At 39.8% G+C, this 6,484-nt stretch overlaps 1 protein-coding gene across 2 annotated transcripts in view; it reads left to right on the plus strand.

The window, feature by feature from the left end:
- Positions 1 to 6,484, plus strand: part of POLA1 (DNA polymerase alpha 1, catalytic subunit) — a 367,464-nt gene that overhangs the window by 308,470 nt on the left and 52,510 nt on the right. The window lies entirely within an intron of this gene.

Consider the following 6,484-nt stretch of genomic DNA (forward strand, 5'->3'; position numbering starts at 1 on the left):
TGTTTATTAAGGAACTCCAGTGTCTTATAGGAAATCCACAGTTTAGTATATCCCATCTTATTACAAAAATCATGTTCAACTATTCATATTTAGAAGAGTTTTCAAGAAGAGAGAAACTGTCTGCACAAGAAAAACTCTAAGTGTAAATGCCCTGTTGAATACACAACACGCATCCAGAAAATAGATGATTTTTCTATTATTTTCATTGTGTATGAATTTTCATTGTGTTGTGTATTCAACAGGGCATTTTCATGCCCTGTTGAATACACAACACGCATCCAGAAAATAGATGATTTTTCTATTATTTTCATCTATTTCTATAGATGAAAATAGATGATTTTGTTGTCTTCTTTTAGGTACTGAAATCTTAGTTAACTCTAATGTAATATACAGTTTTCATGCAGGAAGGTGATTGTTTCCAAGTTTGCAAGCAAGAGTGTTCCTGATGGTGGATTGAAACAAAAAAAACCCAATATAAAAGCTGAAGCTGGATAGTGTTAACCTCTTAGCTTGAAATACTCAATAGACATGGAGTCTGAGCACCGTTTTGGCATATTGACACCACATTCTTCAAAGGATCATGGTGATGCTTTCCTTAAGTACCCTTAAAAAAGAGGAGACCCTAAAAGTACCATAAAAAAAAGATATATTCCTGAAGTTTGAACTTCATTATCAAATACTAAATAACAGATGTGCAAGTCTGGGAAAACCTTGATTCTGCCTAAATACAAACAAAAATACTTTAGTCATTTGAATCTAATATATTTTGTCGTCTTGGCTGCTTACAGACATGTAAAAAAAACAAAACAAACAAACAAACAAACAAAAAAACCCCCAACTGCACGTTACTGGAAGAATCGGAGTGGTAATTCAACCCAGCTCTGCAGCATCTATAGATTGAGCGCTTTACTAGGGCTTTTTGATTCAATCAGCTATTAGATAAAAGCACCCAAAAACCCTCACTAAAGCACCCAATTTATACAGATATTGGACAAGCTAGGTCCAACTAACGCAATGCCTCTTTTGCGAGTTCAGTGCAGGAGTTAGCCGAGTTAAAAGTAATGCACCATTTTTTAAACATCTGTAAGCCGTCCTTGGGTCTGGATTGTTGCAGATTTCCTAAAATAATGTTTATTTCAATTTATTCTTAGCTGAAGAAGAAGGATTTTGTGCATATGCCCTGTGATTGGCATAGATATGACTGGAAGAGACTTCTTGTATCGTCATTGAGTTCAGTCTTATTATTTCAGTGAACCAAATCATATAATGCTTTTATTAAAATTATCAAACTTCTTATAATTAGGTTTCTTATTCCTCACTAACATCAAAAGGCTGTTCAAGGGCATCCCTCTTTTGGTGGCAGCAAACTTTCTAAAATTCTAGCCTAAATGTATTTCTGGTCAGTTTACTTATCTCTTTTTTTGCCAGTGTTGTCCTTTAGCTTAAATAGCTCCTCTCCATCACTGGTATTTATCCTGCTACCAATTTATTTATAGACAGCAATCATATCCCCTTTCAGCATCCATTTTCCTAGTCTAAAAATGCCAAGATTTGCCTTTTGCAAGAGAGTCTCTCTATTCTGATCATTCTAGTAACTCTTCCCGTCCCCTCTTCCAGTTTAATTTCATTTTTGATGAGCAGAGGTGACTAGAATAGTACTCAGTATTCTGAATGAGATCTTGCCAGAACTTTGCACTATGGTATTCCCTGGTGTCTGCTGGAAATACCTTGTCTGAAATATACCAGGATTACAGCCACTTTATTCATAGCTGCGTCACATCAGTGGCCTAGTTATTTGTGATCAAGTTTTGCTCTTCCTCCATCCCTTCCAGTTGATGAGTCCCCAGTTTATAGACAAAATTGTTTTCATTAATGCTTAAGTGGATTATCTTTTACTTTCTAAAGTTAAATTGCTGTTACTATTAAATAGACCTCAAGACCATTCGTTTCTTCTGAATAAAATTCTGGTCCTCCTGTGTCATCTTAGCACCTCCAGCATTGTATTAACATGTATTTACACACTCCGATTTTTTGTGACAAGGCTATTAATGCAAATATTAAGGTTATAAGAATTGCCATACTGGGTCAGACCAGTGCTCCATCTAACCCAGTGTTCTGTCTCTGAGAGTGGCAGGAGTGATTAGAGGGAGAGCATTGAACCAGATTATATTTCAAGTGACCTGTCCCTATTCCGTACCTCCCTGGCATTCACCGTCATTGGTTTAGAGGTGCTGGAGGAAACATTTCCAACTAGCTGTTAATTGATCATCCCCAAATTTGACTAGTCCCTTTTTGAATCTGGCTATTCTACCTGCCTCTATGACCCCCCCGTAGTAAGGAGTTCCACATGTTAACTGTCCGCTACATAAAAAAAAAAAAAAAAGAAAAAGAACTTTTCCTTGCTAGTTTTAAACCTGTCTCCTAATTTCAGTGTGTGCTTCTTGGCTCCTGTATTCTGAGACCTGGTGCATAACAATCTCTATCCAGTTTGTCCACTCCCTTTGAATTTGTATAATAGCTTGATAATGTTCTCCATTTTGTATTCAGTTCCCTTCTTAATGATACCCAGCATTTTATTGGCTCTTTTGGTTGTTCCTGCTTGTTGACCTGTTGACTTTGGAGAACTATCTACAATGACTCCTTAGTCTCTTTCCTGAGTCATACCAAGTAATTCAGAACCCAGCATTTTGTGTGTCAGCCCCAAGATGCACCTAGACAGGTAATTGCTCCAGGCTTATCAAATGTTAAAGGAGTTCCTGGTGAAGTGTTTGGTACTAAAAGGTACTAGTGCCAAGTTAATGAGATCCTGGCCCCACAGGATTATGACATGATGTGCCCTTTTCACGCTGGGGGGAGATGGTAGTCTGGGCCTGGCAACAGAATCCACAAACTACTTCCTGATTGGTTCTCCATGACATTGTTTATTTTTATTGAGCATCTGTTAGACCCAGTGTTGAATACTATAGTATGGTAACAGTTTTGTCGCGAGGGTGGCTGCATAGGCCTGAGGAGAAAGAGTGAGGCTCAGAGAGAGCTGAAAGAGAGACAGGGTAGTCCCAGGGGGGACACAGAGAAAACCCCAGGGAGAACAGTGTGCAAAGAATAGTCCCGGAAGGGCAGAGTCCAAGGCAGGACAGAGTGAACTGCAATGGCACAATAAAGCTGTAGTGTTAGAGTGATATTGTAGCCACCATAGTCCAGAAATTATGGAAGTAAAGGTTTTCTTTTATCAGATCAACTCAGTAGTTAGGATAAAGTTAGACAAGCTTTTGAGTTGAGCAGTCTGCCATACTGTTTGGGATATCAGCACTCAGACTCCCTCCTCCCGCTCCCCCTTGGCTCTGCAAAAAAGAAAACACCCCCTTTCCTAGGAGTTCACTGAAATAAGGTCACTCTCCGAGGCAGAGGGTGCTATGGATAGCTGGGGCAGCCAGGGACATAAAGAAGCCGAATTCTCAAGCCAGGGACTTACCCCTTGTGAAGCTATGCCAGGTCTGCCTTCAGGGGGCCTTCAGTAGAGGGAGACTGAATGAGGCTTCTTCTTGACAGTACATCAGTCCCAATGCCCATTCTGGAAGAACTCCAAAATACCCCTTCCTCCAGTCTGACAGTTCCCCTTTCAGTACAAGCTGTTATCATCTACCTCTTAGCCATTTCCTAATCCATTGTATAATTCTTCTATTAACCACTGTTTTCAGGTCAACACTGTTTCAAGTCCAGATACAGTAGTTCAACATTGTTTCCCTTGTCTTAGAAAATCAGTTATTTCTTCAAAAATTACCAGAGACATCTGATATAGTCAACGTTTAGTAAACCTGTGCTGTATGTTGTTCTTTTCCTATTTACTTCCCATGTTTTAATTATTCTTTGTCTCAAAGCTTGTTCTCAAGCCTTGCATAGTATGCAGAATGCAGTGATTGCCAGGATTACTTTTTTTCCCTAGCCCTAATTCCATATATGTATTCTTCAGTTACATACTACCAATTTGATAGGCTTCTTTCCGCTGGCCTTGTAATTTCAAGAGTGAGAACCTTAAAAATTCTGAAAGAGAGAGAGAGAGGTATTTGTTCCTTATGATTTGAACCTAATAAGCTTGACCACATTTTGTTCTTCAGTTCTACAAACATAAATATATATAGCATATGGTAGTTTTTGTTTCCAGACTCATTCCCACTACCCATACTGCCATTCTGTCTATCCTGGAAACTGAGAAGAAGTATTCATTTAGTTTTCAGCCCATGCCTAAATTGTTTTATAATCTCAATCCCAACTTCACTGCACAGTAGCTTAATTTTTGTTCTCTCTCTATTTATATTGGCAGAAAACCTTTACTGCTTGGTTTCATTTCCTTATGCCAGTTGAATTTGACTTTTGGCAATTCTCCCTATGCATCCAGAATTCTAAGGCCCTTGGCACATGTTTGCATTTCTGGCAGGATTAATGTGTTAATCGTGCCATAAATAGCAAGGTGCCACAGATTTATCAAATTTATGGCACCGTAAAATGGCAAACCATCCACAAAGATATTCCTCAACAAATGCACCATTAATTGAACATGTGGTGTGCTCCATCATCCATCAATCAGCTGATTGTCAGCAATGGAACCTGTGTAGCTCCATGTCTGGAACCTGACTGGGGGTGCCCTGGTCCCAGTGCTGATAGTAGCTGATTATTGGCATTTGGTATTTGGGCTTGCCATGATCCATCACCTTAAAGAGCCTTGCCTTAAAACCCCTGCTCTTTAAGGTGCCAGATGCTGGTGAGTCTCAGGGCATAGAGCTGCTCCAGGGTCTGGGGGACAGCCCTCCCCTGTGTGATCCTCAGTCATGTAGCCTCTCATACAAGTATTTATTCATTCTGTAGCCTCACATACAAGTATTTTCTTCTTGCTGAGAATGCAGCTTCCAGATAATTTTTGCACCTTTAATTTGAAAGAAATTCCAAGTGCTGCTCTACATTCAAGTGAAGAATGTAAGTTCTTCACTAATGAGTTCCCTTGATTTCTCAATAGTTGCCCTTTGGAGATTGAAAACCTTACCTACAGGATTATTTTTATTTAGCCTTCTATTTTCCACTGAATAAAATCATGACCATTCTGTTCAAAATTATTTTTCACAACTAAATGTCTGTTAAGTTCCTTGCAACTAACCAAAGCAAAACCTAAAATAGTGTCATTTCAGTTGCTGTTTAGTGAAGAAATCTGTCAGCTACCTCCAGGAATAAGCAGATATACAAGTAAAGGCACAATGGAATTGGATGTGGGATTCCTATTCATGCTTTCAGCCACACACCACGTGTATGGCAGGGGATGTGATAGCGGAATCAAGCATTAAATCCCATTATGCCTTATTTCTGGGAAGAAGCAAGCTCCCATTGCTGGAAGCTAATGGGGCTTCCAGGCTTTGGGGCTCACCCATGCACTCCTACAGATAGGAGACTGATCGGCCAATGGCTCCCAGCCTTGGGAGCACATGTTGCACCCTTGTGGCTGGGGGCCTGGATCAGCTGACCGCTCTCAGCTTTTAGGCTGCCCCAGAAACTGGGAGCCCCATCAGCTGAAGGGGATCAGAGCCATGGGGCCTCACTCCTGCTGAGAGCCCCAGCCTGATTACATGTTCAATTAATGGGGCATGATAGACCAGCCACAGAGCTATTATAGTTTTTGTGGAATAACTTTATGGCTTATTCATTGTTTTATCACACCATTATTTGCATTAATGTGTAGCTGGGTAGTAACTTAAGATGTCATTAACTGGTTAATCATGTCTAAGTGTAACATGTGCCAGGGGCTTTAGATTAAAATCTGTTGCTTAAGTAGTGACAGGTCAGCAAAGATCCAGCTTTTAATCCTTCCATGCTGAAAAACTCTGCTTGTAGATGTCAGTGTTTGTTGAAAGTCATTAAAAAGAATAAAAGAAAAATCAGGGGAAGATATGTTCCATTAATCAGCAAAAAATGTGTTCAGCAAGGCACAACAACTTCACTTTCAATAACCAACACTTCCTCCAGACCATGAACACAGCTATGAGCACCAAAATGGCCCCACAATATGCCAACCTTTTTATGGACAACCTGGAAGAACAATTCCTCAAGAATTGCATCATCAAACCCATGCTATACTTAAAATATATAGATGATATCTTCATCATTTGGACTGAAAACCTGCAATCTGATTGATTTTTTCCATCATTAATTCAATAATTACCACCCCTCCGTCAGACTGTCTTGAATACACCAGCACCAACATTTTCTTTTTAGACACTATGATCAATATCCAGAATGGTAAAATGCAAACCACTATATACAAGAAACTCACGGACCAACATACATATCTACACAGAACCAGCAATCACCCTAAACCCACCAAGAAAGCTGTGATATATAGTTAAGCCCTCCGATACTGCCAAATTTGCACTGAGGAGAACACCCGTACTCATCACCTTGGAAATCTCAAAAGGGCTTTCACTCCACAAGGATTCTCCTC

The sequence above is a fragment of the Gavialis gangeticus genome, unplaced genomic scaffold (assembly GCF_001723915.1).
Source record: "Gavialis gangeticus isolate Ggan-Ray unplaced genomic scaffold, GavGan_comp1, whole genome shotgun sequence".
NCBI lineage: Eukaryota > Metazoa > Chordata > Crocodylia > Gavialidae > Gavialis > Gavialis gangeticus.